Raw genomic sequence first — 20,480 nt, 5'->3', positions numbered from 1 at the left:
AATATACTGGTGAAGGAAAAGATATAATCCCTAGCCTCAGAAAATTAGTCTAATGGAAGAAACACTATAAACAAGTAAACAGATACAAAAGTATCGATTGTGTTTATGCCATGAAAGAAACTAGTGGACACCAGAAAGCTGGGAAGGGGGTATTATATGCATGTTCTTTTAAATAAGGTGGTCCAGGAAGATCTCTGAGGGGAATCATATTTAAGCTGCAACCTGGAAGATGAGGTGTCATCCATAAGTAAAAGCAGAGAGAAGAGCATTTCAGGCAGAAAAGAACCGCGAAAAGGCTCACATAGTACCCGTAACTAAAAGTAAGGCAAATAAATTGAAACTGAGAAAACTTTCCAGACCTGATGGACCAGGAAGTGGCGTCCCAGGAGTCGACATCCTCCTTGTACAAGAAAGACCGAAAGGTTCGGGACAAGGAGCCCAAGCGCCAAGACGTCTGTCTACCTGAGTCCGTTGGTCAAGCTCTAAAGGTTCCTGGCCAGACGAAACAACTTCGTCTTCAACCAAGGTTGTTCATGTGTCGCACCAACCCACCACCTCTGTCCCTATTCCAGGTGATCCGGCAGATGAAGCTTCCAGGCCTGGAGTGCGAAACGTCTGCGGCTGGGGAGACTATAACCGATGACGTGCGTGTGCAGGAGGTGCCCAAGCAGAAGGCGTGTGCACTGCGTGTGAGAAGCCACGCCCGGAGCGGCATATGCAAGGCGGGGGCAAGGTCCTCACCTTGGCCCAGCCGGCCCTCGGCTCCCCCAAGGGCTGTGGCACCGTTCAGCCCTCTGGTCCTCGCAAAGGCCGAGAGGTGCCCAGGCATTTTGCAAGGTCCCGGAAACCCTGCACGGCCACAATGAACCCTACGCGCGCTCCAAGGGAGACGTTGGAGCGCGCCAGAGGCCGACAGCATGGCTATAAAAACTAACCCCAGACCTGCCTTGTTATTAAAAAGATTTTGGATGCTGGGATAAAAAGAAAAAGAAACCGAAGAAGACAAATACAATACACATAAAGGAATGGTTATAGAAAAAAGCAATTTACTAATTTTGGTTATTTACACAAAACAGTAGAAGGAATCCACTTATTTTCTTATCTGGGGCCATAGCAAAGAACATAGGGAAAGAATCAGAATCACAGCTGCCATTTTGAGTAGAATACTAAAATGGAACACAAGTATTATTAGACCTCAATAAATATTCTCTAAACACAATCATGAATGCATAATATTCCACCGTATGGATGTGTCATGTTTTATTTTCCTATAATGGACATATTTATACAGTTTCTGTATTTTACCATTATAAACAATTATGTAATAAACACTTCTACACTCGAACCTCTCTTATTCTTTTCTAAAGACAACCTGCCGAAAGGGTGTAAGAATTTGACTATCTTAAGGGGTTTGACATATATTACGTTTGCTTCCCGAAGTGTCTGTGCTGATTCACACTCCCGCCAGAAATGTATATGAAGAATAAGTAGATAAGAATAAATAGAATAAAAAGTGGATATGAAACAGACATCAATTTCTCACAACTTTGCCAGCACCAGTCATAATTTTAAGAAAGTCTTTGTTAACTTGATAGAGGTAAAGGTTTTGTTTTTAGATGCTTTGACATGATGTCCAAAATACTGTATATGCACAATACAGAAAAATTGCAAAACATATCAAAACATATAGAAGAAAGTAAAAATCATCTATAATTCAAACACCAAGAAATAATTAAGTTTACATACATATATCAAGTCTCTTTTCTATGCTACATATTTTTCTTTTTTTAAAAAAGTGGGAGATTATACTGTACATGGTTTAATTTTTTTAACTTAATAAATTATTCAATTTATAATATCTATAGAATACCACCATACTAGTGTCATAATATACAGTTGACCTTTGAATAATGCAGAGTTTGGGGCACTGACCTCCCACAGAGTGAAAATCCGCACATATAACTTTTGACTCTCCAAAAACTTAACTACTAATAGCTTACTGTTGACTGGAACCCTTACCAATAACAGTCAATTAACACTTATTTTGTATGTTATATGTATTATATACTTTATTTTTACTATAAAGTAAGCTAGAGAAAAAATCTTAAGAAAATCATAAGAGAAAATATATTTACAGTATTTATGGAAAAAAAAAATCCACGTGTAAGTGGACCACATAGTTCAAACTTGTATTGTTTAAGGGTCAACTGTACTCACTTAATTTATCACACTGCTTCCAATTTTTCATTCCTATCAATAATGCTGTAGTAAACATTCTTTGCTAAAATTGTCCCACAGATCTTTCTTTAATTAGGATAAATCCACAGAGGAGAAAATGCTGAGTCAGGGTTACCAGTGGGTAGGGGGTGAGAGAGGAGGGGGGAGGTAGACAGGGTAAAGGGGGTTAAATTTAGGGGGGTAGGGGAAGGTCGAAGTGGGTAAAGGGGATCAAATATATGGTAACTGAAGGAAACTGGACTTTGGGTGGTAAACACAATAGAATATATAGATGTCAAATTATAATGTACACCTGAAAATTATATAATTGTATTAACCAATGTTACTACAATAAACTTAATAAAAAAATTAGCAGTGTATTATAGAGTTTATATCTATGTAAAAATAAGATATATGCTAACAACAGCACCAAAGATGGGAGAGAGGAAATGGAAGTATACATGGTATGATATGGTGTACACTGTAAACCTTAGAGCAAATGCTAAAAATAAAAGAACTTAAAAAGAATGTTACCAAGGATTAAGACAGATAATACATAATGACAAAAGAAAACACTACAAACAAATAAACAAAATAACACAAAACAATCCTCAATGTGTATGCACTCAAGAATTTCAAAATATATGTAGGGAAAACTGACAACTCGAAGGAGAAATAGAAAAATCAACATCATAATTGGAGACCAACATATTTCTCTCTTTGTAATCAACAGACCAAGCAGACAGATAGTAAGGACACAGATTATCCGAACAATACCACTAATCAACTTGACATCACTTATATTTATAGGACACTTCACTTAACATCAGCAAAATTGGCATTCTTTTCAGTGTATTAGGTACATTTACTAAGATACACCATACAACAGATCTCAAAGCAAACTTCAAAATTACAAAACAATTTAAATAATACCCGCCCCCCTCAAATGTTCTCTGATCACAATAGAATTGAACTAGAAATCAGTAACAGACTTCTGGAAAATCCCCAATATTTAGAAATTAAACAACACATTTTCAAATTCATTGAAAGACACAAACCACCAAAGCTCATTCGAGGAAAAACAGACAACCTGAATAGCCCTATACTTATTACAGAAATTGAATTTCCACTTTAAAACCTTCTCACAAGGAAAAATCCAGGCCCAGATGGCTTCGTTGGCAATTTCTATCAAATATTTATGGAAAAATACTAATCTAACATCATACAAATCTTCCCAGAAAACAAAAGAGGAGGAAACACTTCCAACTCCTTTGATAAGGCCAGCACTAAACTGATACCAAAATCGGCAAAAAGTTACAAAAAATTCCAAACCACTATCCTCCATGAACATAGTCACAAAAAACCTTATCAAGCCTTAAAAAGGAAGGAAATGCTGACACGTGCTACAACATGGATAAACCTTGAAAATATAATGCTAACTGAAATAAGCCAGACACAAAAAGTAAAATAATCTACGTCTCCACTGATGGAAAGTAACTAGAACACATTCAAATTCATAGAGACAGAAATTAGAAGAATGGTTACCAGTAGCTAGAGAAGAAGGAATGGGGAATTATTGTTTAATGAGTTTTATTTGGGAATGACACAGAAGTTCTGGAGATGGATAGTGGTGATGATTGCACAGCAATATGAATGTAGTTAAAGCCAACAAAATATATCCTTGAAAATAGTTAAAATAGTAAGTTTTGTGTTATGTATATTTTATCATCAAAAACATTCTTAACTAAATGTTAGCAAAGTGAATTCAGCAATAAGTTAAAAAGGATAGTACATTATGAGAAAGTGGTGTCTCTCTCTAAGGAATGTTGTTTGGCATAGATAATCCAAAACAATCTATGAAAACATTATTGAAGTAATAATTTTAGTAAACATTAATTTTTAATATTTTAATTTTAATGAGTTTAACAAGGTAGTAGGGCCCAAACTATATACCAAAAAAAAAACCAAAAAAACAAAACCCCGCCAAAAAATAGTGAACTTTACTGCATGTAAATTATACCTCAACAAATCTGACTTTAAAAAATAAAACAACAGAAAACCAAGTAAATAATAGTGGTGCCAGTGGATCTCCTTACTTGTTCTTATTTTATTTTTTTGTTTTTGAATTTCTATAAGAGTTTATTTGAACCAAATCGATTTTTTGTTTATTTTTACTTGTTCCTGTTTTAAGTGGGAATATCTTTTTCTAATGGAAAGGCATTTAATACGATATTGGCTAATAACTTATAGACTTTAAAAGTATATATTTAAAGATACCTTTTAATTCCTAGTTTATATTTTTTCCAAAGAGAACAAATTTTTAAAAATGTAGCATAAAAAGTATTTCAGAAAAAATATGGTTCTTGTTTGATCTACCTATATAGATATATTGATAATTAAGAAAAAATTGTTTTCAATTATAGTTGATATTCGATATTATTTTATTAGTTTTAAATGTACAGTGTAGTGGTTAGATATTTATGTAATTTATGAAGTGATCCCCATGATTAGTCTGGTATACACATGGAACTATACACAGTTAATACCGTATTTTTGACTATATTCCCTATGCCGTACTTTACATTCCCATGACTATTGTTAACTAACAATTTGTACTTCTTAATCCCTTCACCTTTTTCACCTAGTCCCTCAACTTGCCTCCCATCTGGCAACCATGTTTGTTCTCTGTATCTATAAGTCTGGTTTCTGGGGTTTTTTTTGTTGTTTATTTTGTTCCTTAGGTTCCACATATAAGTGAGGTTGTATAGTATTTGTCTTCCTCTGTCTGACTTATTTCACTTAGCATAACACCCTCTAGGTCCATCCATGTTGTTGCAAATTATAAGATTTCATTTTTTTTTTTTTTATGGCTGAGTAATATTCTTTTGTATATATGTACCACAACTTCTTTATCTAATTGTCTTCTGATGAGCGCTTAGGTTGCTTCCATATCTTGGCTATTGTAAATAGTGCTGCAGTGCACATAGATAGAGGTGCATATATCTTTTCAAATTAGTGTTTTAGATTTCTTTAGATAGATACCCAGAAGTGTAAGTGCTGGATCATAAGGCAGTTCTATTTTTAATTTTTTGAGAAACGTCTAGACTGTTTTCTATAGTGGCTGCACCAATCTGCAATCTCACCAACAGTGCACGAGGGTTCCCTTTTCTTCACAGCTTTGCCAACACTTGTTTTTTGATCTATTGTTGATAGCCATTCTGACAGGTGTGAGGTAATATCTCCTTGTAGTTCTAATTTGCATTTCTCTCATGAGTAGTGATGTTGAACGCATTTTTATATGTCTACTGGCCATCTGTATGTCTCTTTGAAGAAACGTCTATTAAGGTTCTCTGCATTTTTTAATTGGATTGTTTGGGTTTTTTTGGTGTTGATTTATTGGTAATTTTTAAAAAGTAAATCAACCATCTCTACTTTCTTGGTATAGGTTCTACTTGGTCTATGGTTTATAGTTCTCTTAATATAATGTTAATTTTATTTGCTAATACTTAGGCTTTTGTTTCTATGGTGTATAATTGGTTTATAACTTTCTGCATGGTTAAGTTTTATGACCTGAGTTAAATCGGTTTTGTTCAATGTACAGGAAACCTTTGGTTTTATACTCTGCATGTTTTATTGCCTGGATTATCCATTCACAGAAATAGGAAAAAACTTGCCCATAAAACTGTCAGGAGTCTTTTTTAAAGTGATTTTTTTGGACATTTTCTATTTCTTCCAACGTATTAGACTTTTTAAGTTTTCTACTTTTAAAAAAATCAGTTTTGTTCATTTACATTTCCACCCCCAAATAATTTCTTTCATCAGTATTTTCAAATTCCTGAATATAACTACTATATGATAATTGATAACTTTTAAAATTTCTATATAAAAATCCTCTAATATTTCTCTAATATCTCTAACATTCCAACATTTTGCTAAATGACTTCCTAGAGTTTATTTGTTTATTATGGTCAATCTACCAGATTTTTCATTTTAACCACATCTTCTGATTTTGTTTTAATTTTTATTATATTCCTCCTCTAACTGACCTTTGCCTAATTTTAGGAGGCAAATTCACTGTTTGTTTCATTCAATTTAAAAATAATAAAAACACATATACAACTTGGTCTGCATCCCACATATATGTGTATGTGTGTATGTATGTATAAAATTAAAATTTACTGTTATTTTTAATAGTCATTACAGTTTAGGTTTCTGCTTTGACTTAATAGTGATTTGGGGAAAGAAGTGATAATTGGACTTCTTGCATTAATTTCAAATTTTATTGCACTGGACCAGATATAATGGTCCATGAAATTTCCGCTTTTAAAGACTATACTGAGATTTTTCTGTTGTCTAGTATGGTTACCTTCTGTAAATGTTCCACAAATGATAGAGAAGAAGGTGTTTACTTAGCGGGGTGGCAGAGATGGGAAATTGGTTATATATGGGAGATTAATCACAGAAGTAAACATATAAAGAATAATGGGAACTAGAAGGACTTCTTCTAGAAGATTGTTTGTTTAGCTTTGTAAAGAACTACCAAACTATCTTCCAAAATGCCTGCACCATTATGCATTCGCACCAACAATGAGTGAGTCTCTGTTGCTGTGCGTTCTAGTCAGCAATTTTGTATCATCAGCTCTTTGGATTTTAGCCATTCTAAAAGGTGCTAGTGCTATTTCATTGCTGTTTTAATGTGCAATTCCCTACTAATGAATGATATTGAGTATCTTTCATATGCTTATTTGCCTTTTGTAGACATACTTTGGTGAGGTGTCTGTTCAGATTTTTTGCCCGCTTTTTAAGTTCTTTTTCTATTCTGGATACAAGTTTAGGTAGTAAAAAATTCAGTCTTAGCCAAAGAGAGAACTGGCTTTTGCCCTTGCTCCTGGGAGGTAAATGCTAAACCTTTGGAATGCCTTGCCTGATAAAAGTATCTTTGTTTAACTGGGGCACTGGGCCAGATAGTAACAATGTGATTTAGGGTGGAGGCTCTGAGCCACATTGACAATGAGATTTAGGATGGGGGCATTTGAGTCTTGTGGTATCAGCTCCACCTCCTGAGGGAATGGAGACTTAAATCAGGCACTGAGTAGCTGGTCAGGTTTACATGATTGGACCTCAGTAAAGATTCTGGACACCAAAGCTCATGTAAGCTTCTCTGGCTGGCAATACTGTGTGTGTGTTGTCAAACATCAGTATGGGGAAAGTAAAGTTGTACCTAACTCCATGGAGAGAGGACAACTGGAAGCTCCACGTCTGGTACATTTCTGGACTCTGCTCTATGTGCTTTTCCACTTGACTAATTTTAATACATATCCTTCAACTGTAGTAAACCAAGACTGTGAGTATAAGAGCTTTCAGTGAATTCTGTGAGTCCTTCTAGAGAATTACAGAACCTAAAGGTGGTTTTGGAGACTCTGGAACTTACAACTAGTGTCAGAAGTAAGGGCAGCTTTTGTGTCCTGCTCCCTAACTTTGCAATTGGCTAACTTTGTAAAGTCCTTTATCAGATATGCGTTTTGCTGTTGCACCTAAAAAGCCATTGCCAAATCTAAGATTGCTTAGATTTTCTCTAGAAGTTTTGTCTTTTTGTTTTATATTTAGGTCTATGATCCATTTTGAGGTGTAAGGGCTGTGTCTAGGTTCATTATTTTGCATGTAGCCTTCAATGATTCACTCCAGTCTCATTTGTTGAAAAGACTCCTTTCTCCATTAAATTGCCCTTCCTTCTTTGTCGAAGATGAGTTGACTTCATTTGTCTAGGTCTATTTCTGAGTTCTCTATTCTTCTCTACTATGTATTCGTTTGCTAATACAGTAGTCCTCCTTATCTGTGGAGGATACATTCCAAGATCTCCAGTGAATGCCTAAAACCATGGATAGTACAGAACCCTACATATATTATGGTTTTTTTTCCCCTGTAAATGCATACCTATGATGAAGTTTACTTTATAAATTAGGCACAATAAGAAATTAACAATAACTAGTAAATAGAACAGCATACTGTTACAAAAGTTATGTGAATGTGGTTTCTCTCTCTTGAAATATCTTATTGTACTCTATTTACCCTGCTTCTTGTGATGTGAGATGATGATACAAAGCCTAGGTGATGAGATGAAGTAAGGTGAATGACGTAGGCATTGTGACATGATGTTAGGCTACTATAAGGGTTACTTGAAAATAAGCACTGAAATATCTCGAAAAGTTGATCTGATAATCTAGACAGCTACTCAGTGACAGGCAGGTAGCATATACAGTGTGGATACACTGAACAAAAGGATGATTCATGCCCTGGGTATGATGGTCCAAGATTTCATTACACTACTCAGGACAGTGTGCAATTTACAACTTATGAACTGTTTATCTCCAGAATTTTCCATTTAATATTTTTGGACCATGGTTGACCATGGGTCACTGAAACTGCAGAAAGCAAAACCACAGATAAGGGGGTACTACTGTACTATACTGTCTTGATTACTGTAGCTTCATAGTAAGCCTCAAAATCAGGTAGTGTGAATCTTGGGTATTGATTTTGACCCAACCTGAGTCTCTGTCTTTTAAATTTATATGATAATATGTTCATTTTTAATTCTAATTACCGGCAAAGTGGTTTTACACTCTGTCACTATTATTCTTGCTGCTCTTTAATATTATCTTTATTTTGTTTTTTGTTAATAACACTGTAGACGTTATCTTTTTCCTAATAAAACCGTAAATATTGTTCCATTGTCTTTGTTACTTAGTGAACAGGAAACCTGATTAGTTATAGTTATAATTTTTAGAATTTTTTAATTTTTAGAATTTTATAATTTAGAATTTTTTCACCCCTTGCCTGGATGTTTACAGTATACCTTTTAACTTTCCTCAAACTTTTCAACCTTATATATCTAGTGTTCTCCATATATCAGTGAAATCCTTTAAACTGTAAACTTAGGTCTTCTTTGAGCTCAAGGATGTTGTCTTCCATTTTACCATTGATTATTGCTTCTCTTCTATTTATTATTCTCCTTTTCTCAGGAATACTATTTATCTACATATGGAATCTCTATGCTCTGTAACTATCATTTTCATATCTTTGATCCTTTTCTACTACTGTATTTTGGAAGACCTTCTCCAACGTCTCTTCTATATCATGGACTTCATTTTCACCACCATCTTTTGACTCCTTGATCATGGATTTTAATAGTATATTAAATTTTAACATGTCTATGAGTTTTGAGGAGTCTTGAAGAAATTTTAAAATACAGAGAAGTACAAAGAATGATTCAAGATCTTTTGTAATCATCTGTATTCCCCCTAGCTCCAGGGCCCTGGAGGCACTCTACCTGGATTCAAATCTGAAACCTACCTCTTACTAGTTGCATAATCTTAGGGAAGTAATTCAACCTATTTACTTCAACTTTCTTGGAAATAATCACTAAATTAGATTTAATTAGCTAATTCATGAAGGGTTTTAATACAGTATCAGGTACTCAATAAATATTTAGCTATTATTGCTAATCTTTGCTGGTATCTCAGCTGGCTCCCTTCTGTGTCAATCTGTTGTCTTTTACATACTATTTCAGATTCTTTAAATGATTTCAAGAAGAAAGCAAATACCATCTAATATTATCTTGTGTCCTTTCTCAATTTTTTTCCCAAGCATGATTTTCCTCTGTGTCTTAAATATAAGATTTTCTTCTTTTATTTTGCAGAATTTGTTAATAAGCCCATAATGGCTTATTACAAAATGCTGTCAATTATTTGAAAATTGAGAAAACTATCCAGCTTTGGTGTTTGCTAAGAAAACAATTAGGTAAATTCTAGTTGATGTCTTCTCTTTACTGTCCACCTAAGTATTATTTGACTTTTAACTCTCAGTTCATAAGTTAGAGAAAAGATTGATTCATACAACTCTTAGTCAAATTTCTGGTGTTAAGTAGTCATATATTAGGGCTCTTATCTATTTCGGAATCTAAGGATCTCTTTGGGAATCCCATTAAAATGACATACTCTCAGAGCATAGAATTTTGTTTATGAATTTAGGCTGTCATGCCTTGAAGTCAGTTTGTGGGTTCTAGGTTAAGAATCCTCTGATATACTATGGCTCCGATGATCTAAAGAAGACTCTCCTGATTCTGTTGCCTTGTTATGTGATACATGTGGCTGGTAATTTAATCCCGGATACTCTGAAACAGAATATAGTTCTTCCCTGGTCAAAAGTAGGGCCAAACCAAGAGTTGTTTCTTCACTCTGCCCTTTCTTACTCAATTCTTTTCACATCTGAAAATGCACCATAACCAGTTCACTCCTGCCCCTTCCTTTCCAGAACTGTGGTAAAGAGGTAATGATAAGAGATGGGAGGGAGAAAAAGAGCCCTGGATGCTACAGATAGCAGTTGCAACACCACAGGGGGTAGCTGCCAAGTTTCTGGTTGGCAAAGATCCCACTTCCTTAAACTGTAGGTATGCAGTGAATAGGCGGAAAATCTACCATTTTCCTGCCTGTCCCTGCTATTCTATCTCAGAGGTCTGTCTTTACTTTTATTCATAGAAAATCCTCCAAAGGCCTGACATCTTTTAATTTATATTTCTAGTTTCTGATTCTATTTGTATCTTGGCTTCTCTGTGTATTTTTACCTATCTGACCATGGGATATCAGAGGAGATTAAGCTGGGTTCCACTAGCTGGCTGCCGGCTAAACTCAGCCTTCCCAGAATTGAATTCTTGAGGCTAAAAGGTCCTATAATAATCTGGCGCATGTTCAACCTGGGCAACAGATAAGTAGAAGAAATACCTTCTGATCTACTCCTGTCTCCCTTAACTCTCAACCACACTACACATTTACATAAACAGAAATATGCCTATTAGTATTATTGAGCATACAGAATAGGGCATAGTAAAAAAAAAAAATGTTATTTTACTCCCAAGGAAGCTCTAATCCAGATTAACAATGTTAAGAAACTGCTAATAGATGTAAAGTTTAAACTGAAGTACTGTAGCAACCAACTAGAAATATTCAAATTCCTCCCCAATTAAGTACACATGATAAAACTTATAAATTGGTAAGCTAATATGCCAATTATCAGAGACACTCTCAAAATAAACTAAAAAATAAGTTAGCATACAAATACTATTGAGAGCAATTAGCATAATGGGTTGGATCGAGATTACTTAGAGGAATAGTTCTTCAAATTCCTCTGGCCTTGTCAATAATGTTCCATGTTAATAAAAGATTTCCTGAGAAAGATATACATACAGAGCAATGTGTTTAGAAGACTGACCTCTGACCTGAAAGACATGATTTAAATTGTCTCTGCCACTTGAGATGGTTAGTTAACTGCTTTAAGCCTCAGTTTTCTCATTTCTAAAATGGGTGTATTAATAGTACTTATCTTGCAAGAAGGTTGTGAGGATTATATTAAATAAAGAACATAAAGAGCTTAGCAAAGTTCCTGGCAAATAGCACTCAAAACACAACAGAGTTTTTATAATAAGTAAACGGACCTTTTCTTTCAGAGTGTTAATCCCTTGAAAATGCTGAGATAAAACTGGTGGCAACTAAGGTCAATGGTACTTCAGAAAAAGAATCAAGACAAATAAAACAAACAAAAAATAAATATAAAACATTATAAAATACAGACCAATCTCCCTCAAAAATCCTAAACAAAATTTCAACAAACTAGAATTCAAAAATATATAAAAACAATAACAAATCATGCCTAAGTGAAGTTTATCCAGGACTATAATGTTGGTTTAACATCAGAAAATCAATCAGTGTAATTCACTGTGTATAAACAGAATAAAAAAGAAAAACTACACTATCATCTTGATATAGATAAAGGATTTGGCAAAATTCAATAACCATTCATGGTAATAATTTTCAGCAGACAAGAAATAGATGGGATTTCCCCAATGTGCTAAAGACACCTACAAAAAGCTACAGCTAAATTCTTATGTAATGGTAAAAAATTGAATGCTTTCCCCCAAAGATCGGAAATAAGACACTAATGTCCACTTTCACTACTTCAGCAGTGAACAGGAGTCTTAGCCAATGGAATAAGTCAAGAAAAAAGGAAAACAGGCATAAAAATAGAAACGGAATAAGTAAAACAGACAAAATGTTGGTCTGTGTGGAAAATCCTGTGGAATCTATAAAACTTTACTAGTAGTGAGTTTATTAGCAATGTCACGGGCAACAAAGTAAATACACAAAATCAACTGTATTTCTATATTCTAGAAATTAAAAAATCAGAGATTGAAATAAAAGATATAATTTATAATAACATCAATAATATTAAAAACTTAAGGATAAATTTATCAAAATATGTATAAGCTCTGTACAGTGAAGACTACAACATTTTGCTGAGACAAAATACAGAAGACTTAAAAGACAGATAAATCAGGATTATAAATCGAAAGACTTGACATGGTGAAGAGGTCAATTCTTCCCAAATTTATCTATAGATTCAATGCAATCCCAATAAAAATTTCAAGAGGCACTTTTGTACAAATTTAAAAACCAATTTTAAAATTTGTATAAAAATGTAAAAGACATAGCATAGCCAAAACAACTTTGAAAAAGAACAAAGTTGAAAGACTTACAAGTTTAGACTTAAAATTGTGTCCGATTTCAAGACTTAATAACACAGCTACAGCAGATTTTCTCAACCTTGGTGCTATAGACATTTTAGACTGGCTAACTCTTGTTAATGGGAAACTGTAGGATGTTGAGCAGCATCCCTGGCCTCTACCCCTACCAGAGGCAAATCCCCCTGAATTGTGACAATCAAAAATATCTGTCCCTGAGGGGCTAACTGCCCTTCATTAAGAATCACTGAGCTATATTAAGTAGTATGTTACTGACATGAACATAGACATTTAGATCAATGGAACAGAATAGAATCTAGAAATAGACCCTCAACTATATAGTCAATTGATATTTGGGAAAGGTACAAAGCAATTCTATGGGAAAAGATAATCTTCTAAGTAAATGATGCTGCAATGACTGGTTATTCATATGCAAGAAAATGAACCTCATGCCTCATTTCACTCCATACACAAAATTAACCCAAAAGTTATCACAGACTTAAATTTAACAGCAAAAACTATAAAACTCTGAAAAAAAAAATAGGAGAAAATCTTAGTAATCTTTGCTTAGGCAAAGATCTCCTAAACAGGACGTAAAGAAGTGCAAACTATCTTTTTAATCAATAAGTTGTATATTAAAATACAAAACATATTTGCTGTTCAAAATAAAAAGGGTGGTACAGGCTAGGAGAAAATATGTGTCTAATAAAGAACTTTTATCCAGAATAAGACAATAACCGAATAAGACAATCCAATTTAAAAATGGGAAAAAATTTAAACAGTTAATTCATCAAAGAAGATAAGCCGATGGCAAATAAACACACGAGATGATGCATGACACCGTTTGTCATGAGGGAAACGCAAATTAAAACCACACTGAGATATCACATAAATCTACTTAGACAGCTAAAAGGGAAAAAGACTAACCACACTAAGTGCTGGCAAGGATGCCAGGCAACTAGGGCTCTTACATCTTGCTAATGGGAATACCAACTTTTATATACCGACTTTGGAAAACATGTCTGGCAATTTTCCATGACATAGAAATTCTACTCCTAGGTACCTTAGAGAAATGAAAACTTGTGTTAACACATAAGCTTGTATTTGAATGTTCGCAGCAGCTTTATTCATAATAGCCCCAAACTGGAAAGAACATAAATGTTCATCAACTCATAATGGATAAACAAATCGTGGTACATCCATATAATGGAATCCTAGTCAGTAATAATAATAAAAAGAAGTCTACAGCCATGCCACCCTGAACATGCCCGATTTCATCTGATCTCGGGAGCTAAGCAGGGTCAGGCCTGGTTAGTGCAGGGTCGGGCCTGGTTAGTACTTGGTCGGGCCTAGGAAAACCGGATGCTGTAGGCAGAAAAAAAAAATAACAATAATAATAAAACTACCGATATACACAAGAACGTGAATAAATCTCAAAAGCATCATCCAAGTACAAGAATCCAGACAGAAATGATAATAAAATATCCAAAAATATTCAATGTAACTAAAAATAATTCTGATTTTGAGTAGCTTTTTTTTGGTTATATGGATCACTGACACTATCTTTTGTTATTTAACTTATGTGTCTAGTCTCCTTAAATCAACTACAAACCCTTCTGCCATAGGGATTATCATGTATCTATCTCTGCATACCACTTCACAATACTAATAATAACATCTCACATTTGCATATTAATGCACAGGTTCTGTAAGTCTCATTCAAGAAAACCATCAGAATGTAGTATACCTATTGCAATACAGTTAGGATACCTGGGTTCAAATCCTAGCTGCCTACACAGGTGACCTGTGGTGAGTCATTTAATCCATATGAAACTCAATCTCATTTATTAAACTGAAAAACACTGGGGTAAAGTGGGGAAAGAGTATTGGGGACACTAGGTTGGTACAACAGCAATCCTAAAGCATGGAAGGTCAGTAAGGACAGAAACCTGAGAAGCAACAGGCCAAAAGTCACACTTGAACTTGACTTTTCAGGAGAACCACAGACTGAGAAAGTGAGATCTATGAGCTAGCTTTCTTATCTTTTGAGTTTTAAGCAGGAGATATGAGAAAAGTTACCACTAGGACAACTGGTTTGTGGCAGACAACCGATCACTGAAACATCCATTTTTGATCCTTCGATGTAGTTTCTGTCATTGGGAATAGGATTCAACAAGTACTACATATAGGAAAAGTTAGCTATTTTAGACTGATATAAAACAGGGTAGTTTTACTCTACTGTGTTGTCGCCATAGTAATCCATTTCAGTAAGAGAGAAATCACAGGTTCAGATATTTGGTATATATGCTTGGCTGAGAAATCTACAGTTGGTGGAATTATGAATGCCTATAAATCAAAAGCCAGAATCACTCAAGGAATGACAATATGCCTGGGCCAAGAAGCTTTATTAGGGATTTGCTGTACACCTACCATGTGCCAAAAAACAGGCAGTATGCTAGGCAAGGTCATATGTTTTAACATATCATCTTCACAATAGCCCTAGCTGTTTTTAAGATGAGATTATTATTCCTGTTTTTGAGATGAGAAATTAACATTCTGAAACACAACTAAGTAATTTGCCCAAGCAGTCACCATCATTATGTGACAAGGCTAAGATTCAAACTCAGAGCTATTTGGCTCCATATCTTTACTGCTACTTAAAACCTATTACCAGTATATAAAAAAGCTCAGCTTTCAATTATTGAAGGGAGCACAGCTCCCAGAGAATAATATGCTTAATAATTTTTGTTTTTCTTTCAAGGTTGACAGGAGGCAGATATTATCTAAGGTAGGCAGGAAACAGGTATTACCTCCAGCTATGAGAAGGAACAACTAAAACTTATCTATAAAGCAACAAAGCAAGTTTTTGAATCCTGGAATTCCTAGCCATTTATCTATAGTGGCATTCCTCTGACATTCATTATGATAATGATGATGAAAGAGAAAAGATAGAGGAAGATAAAAAGTATATGCAATTATAAGACCACGTATTTTCATTCTTTGACTAGCCCGCACATATTTATTAAGTACCTACAAAGGTCAAGCATAGTGCTTGACAGTGGGGATATAACAGTGAATAAAATGAACAAGTCACAGTTCCTACCCATAGGTAAGTTTCGCCTTAGTGGGAAGATACTGACAACTAACTAGACAATTAAAATACAGTATGGTAATGTAGAAACGGGATAGCACAGGGTGCCATGTGAGTATAGACAAGATAAACTAATCCTCGAATGGGTGATAATAGGGCTGCAGGACATCCAGTTAAATGTAAATTCCTGCATTTTTACTTGCCACCTCTGGCAACCCTAGGTAGGGATGATGTTTAGAAAAATGTCTCAGTGGACATGGTACCTAAGATGAAAACTGAGTTATTATTTGTTCCGAAGACATGTATATTAGTTGCTGGCCTATAGAGACACCCATGTGGCAAAGATCTGAATCTGAAGCCTCCTCACAGTAGCCAGTGAGGAACTGAGGGCTCTTGCAAAGTGAGCCACCTTGGAAGTAGATCTTCCAGCCATAGCCCAGTCCTCATATGACTACAGCCTTGGCCAACAGCTTGATTATAATAGATGAAAGACCCTGAGGCTGAATCACCTAGCTAAGGCATTCCTGATCCTCAGAAACTTTTGAGATAATACATGTTTATCGTTTTAAGTTGTTAGGTGTTTGGGTGATTTGTTAGGCAGCAATAGATAAGTAATGATCTGCCTGTTAGAGGAGTTCTGCACCCCATAAGAACCGGCCTACACGAGTACCCCATCATGCTCACTCCTTGCTGAGATCAGCCACAATTAGTGTGGGTGGCCTCAGCAAGAAGGAGGTGGCGGATCCAGAGAGGCCTCTGTAGGGACGGTTAGTCAATTATGCCTCTACCAGCAGGAGATCTGAATGGTGTATTACCATGGTCACCGCAGGATAACAAAATGTTTATTAATGCAAGTGTATTCTTTCTGAAATAAAAACTAAGATAAGAACTTTTGAGAAGAACAAAATAAAAAATATTTCTCTGAGTTCAGGCTAATCCCTCGAGAGAATTGTGTGAAAATAGAAATACAAACAAAATAATAAAGAAAATTAGCAAAGCAAAGAAAGCTGCAAATCTTGGATTAGCTTTGGTTCTCAGCTTGATTTCATGTGTGCTGAGAATTGATGTTGCTCTGCCAACCAAGAATATGATTTGTACCTGCATGGGCTGTTTTGACTCTCCCATTCAGAAAGGAATTTCTGAATCTTAAGGATAATGTGCAACTGAAGAGGTATGAGCTGTGGTTAATCAACTAATCCAGAATTTCCAAGACTACTTTGGTAAAACAATTCGAGTGTTGTGAATTCCATAAATTATTTTATTACAGTAGATTCACTTTAAATGACTATATTCCGACTGTCTAAAATGAAGAGAAATCTCAGAGAAAGACATTTCCCTTATTTTCCAAAAATATATGATGAGTTGGAAGAGATTTGGAAATATGGCTGCAGGGAGATGCTACAAGTTTCCTTTGACCATAGCCCCCAGACTCAGCCCCTTGGCTATATAACGAAGTTTTCTAGCCAAACCATCTCAGAGTTAATGCTATTATAGCATATTTTCCCCCAAGCCAGTTCAACAATTAAGCTTAATCTGTGTTTATGCTGAAATCCCTTAAGGTCTGTATTCCAGATATATCAGATGTCACTTTTCTCCTTATGGCCTGTAAAAGTCACAATCATTTTACAAGATCCTCAATTCAAATTTCATAGAAACTGAGATAAAGACATTGCTTTAGAGGGCTTACATCTCCACAACAGTATAATTCACTGATACAACTAAAGCCTGATCTAAGCCATGTTTTCTAGAAATTTCTATGTAAATCATTATTTTAAAGTATTCTATTTTTCAAATATCCACTTCATTTAAAAATTATCTTGGTATTCTAATTCTAGATATTAAAATAAAGAACACAGTGATCAAAACAAAATTTAGAATATCTTTGAATTCAAGTACCTGATATTACAGAATAAAGCAAGTTACTCAGCTATTTTTCTACAGAATTAGGTAGCAGTTTTAGATATTTGCTTTGATCAGTTACATAAAACTGATGTACATGTTAAATAAAGCCCTGAATTTTCAGGCCTAAACCCCATGCATTTTTCTGTGTAGTGACTCTAACACGTATGGTTAAAATTTTCCAATGATTGTATCCAATGTTTCTTAACAATTGGGTTGGTTCATAGTGAGGTCTAAAGATCTGGAACCAAAAACCAAGGAAAGCTTTAAAAACTGGCAAACAAATACAATTTCTAGAGGATTAACTCTCTTTTCTAACTAAACAATACACTGTAAAATTCTGTGATCAAGTAGAAGAGAGTTGAGAAAAAATTCAACATAAAACTAGTATCATCCAAGGTAACAGATGCTCCTAACAGTTTCATTGTTCTTAATCCTTCTGCCTCCAGCTTTCTTTCCTCATATTTGAAACTTCTTTTATTTTTCCCCTTTTAAGTCCTGTTCTTTATAGTTCTCTTTGTTCATAAGTAACCTATATATAGTAGAATTTCTTATTTCACTGTTACATCTTAATTAATAGAAAGATAACACTTTGTTATTTATTTTAACGGGAATTTAAATAGTTAGATTCTCCTGAAATTAGAACTACAAAAATAAAATCACTAAAATGCATAATATTTCCAGTGATTTCACGATTTTACTTTTCTCCTTTCTGACCTGTCTTTACGGGGTTATCTTGAAAGAAAGGTCCACTTTGAAAAATTTCATTAATAACGACTTTCTCTGCTCCATCTCAAATACCCCTTTTAAAACTAAAGACCCGAAATTGGAGGGTAGGAGACAAGTGGAAGTTCCAACAAAACCTGGAAAGAGAAAAACTTGACAGCACAGTTTTGTCATCATTTCATCCACTCTGTAAATAGACTTAAAAACCCTATGAGTCAGGCACTGTGCTAGGTACAAATTATATCTATATTTTGTTTGTTTGTTTGTTTCTAAAGACTCAGACAATAGAAAGAAGAGAATAAATTCTGAGAACTACACATGTAGAGTTAGGAATAAAGGAATCAGTGGATAAAACAGAAAGAAAATCAAGATGTTAAGAACATTTCAAAGTTATCAAAGGTCTAAGAATAACACAAAAATCTGTGTAGTACTTTATAGATATTATTTGATTTGAGTCTAGCAATATTCCTGATTACAATAGCCAACAGAGTCTATCAGCTTGCTTGTTTTTGCCAAGAAATTAAAACTCAGTCTATTGGAGGATTTTCACATGAGAACATAGCTTCAATTTTATAACTGAAGTCAATAGGAAAATAAAATTCAATTATAAAAATACACTTGAGAGAGTCACACCAAATCTCATTACATGTCATATTATAGGACGCTACACTAACACTTGCATCTTACTTCAAGTATTAAAGGTATGCTATTTTTAAGGTCCATAACCATGACCATGGTTCAAGTTATAATATCATTCAATGCCTAAAATACTAGTAAAATCCTTATTATAATTCAGCTCCCTGGAATGAAGCTAAAATATATCTAGTACAAAACTGCATGCTACAATAATGATTTATCATAATTTACAACCAAAAATATGGAAAAGATTTCTCATTTCATTAATCATCAGGGAAATGCAAATTAAAACCACAATTACCAGGTATAACAGAAAAGATGAAAAATACAAAGTATTGGCAAGGATATGAACAACAGGGAACTTTCATATGCTGCTGGTGACAGTGTAAATTGGCAATATCACTTTGGAAAAGGTCATGTGGAGCTATCTACTAAAGCTGAGCATATGTTTACTCTAACCAAACGGTTCCAGCCCCAGGTATGTGCCCTAGAGAAATACATGCATGTATTCACCAAAGGACATGGACTAGAATGTTTATGAGATCACTAACTGTAATACTCAAAACTGAAAACTACGCAAATGCCCAATGACATTAAATAAATAATGGTTTAGTCACACAATGGCAATAATTATATAGCAATGAGAAAGGATTAACTACAACTACATACAATATGGATGAATCTCACAAACATAATGTTGAGGATGAAAACCTAGTCACAAAAGAATGAATAATACTGTATGATTCCATATAAAAGAACAAAAACAAAAATCATCTTTGCTGTTAGAAATTAAAATAACAGTTACCCCTGAAAGAAAGTATAAGGCACGCTTCTGGGGTACTGGTAATACTTTGCTTCTAGATATGACTGCTAGTTTGTAAATCTTCACTGACAGTACACTTTTATTTGTACTTTTCACTACATATTTCAACTAAAACTTGAAATACACATATCTAAAAATGTATGACATGAATATTTTCATTATAAAAGTAATACCCCATTATGGATACATTAAAAATATAGAAAAAATATAGTCTTCTAAAGATATTTATGATGTGACATAATTCCTCATTTTTTTCTATAAATTTTACAGTTAAGAACATAGAATATATACTTTGAGTGGTTAAATTATATGAAAACATCCCTAAATAATTATTGTATATCAAGCATTTTCTATCTTTAAAATGTTTCTCTTCATAAGCAAAATTTGAGTACAAAATTAACTATCATATACTTAATACACAATTTACTTAAAATCACCTAGTAATACACTTCTGTGTTAGGAGCTACTTTTTTGCTATTTATAAATAATGCTACAATAAGTATCTCTGTCCTTGTTTT

General features: G+C 34.3%; 1 protein-coding gene and 1 pseudogene across 2 annotated transcripts in view; one reads left to right on the top strand and one right to left on the bottom strand.

The window, feature by feature from the left end:
* The window catches only part of TFDP2 (transcription factor Dp-2), a 120,186-nt gene that overhangs the window by 70,493 nt on the left and 29,213 nt on the right, over positions 1-20,480 (bottom strand). The window lies entirely within an intron of this gene.
* LOC105290371 lies at positions 363-934 on the top strand (annotated as a pseudogene).

Source organism: Pteropus vampyrus, unplaced genomic scaffold (assembly GCF_000151845.1).
Source record: "Pteropus vampyrus isolate Shadow unplaced genomic scaffold, Pvam_2.0 Scaffold35, whole genome shotgun sequence".
Classification (NCBI taxonomy): Eukaryota; Metazoa; Chordata; class Mammalia; order Chiroptera; family Pteropodidae; genus Pteropus; species Pteropus vampyrus.
This window is presented reverse-complemented; position numbering and strand designations above follow the sequence as displayed.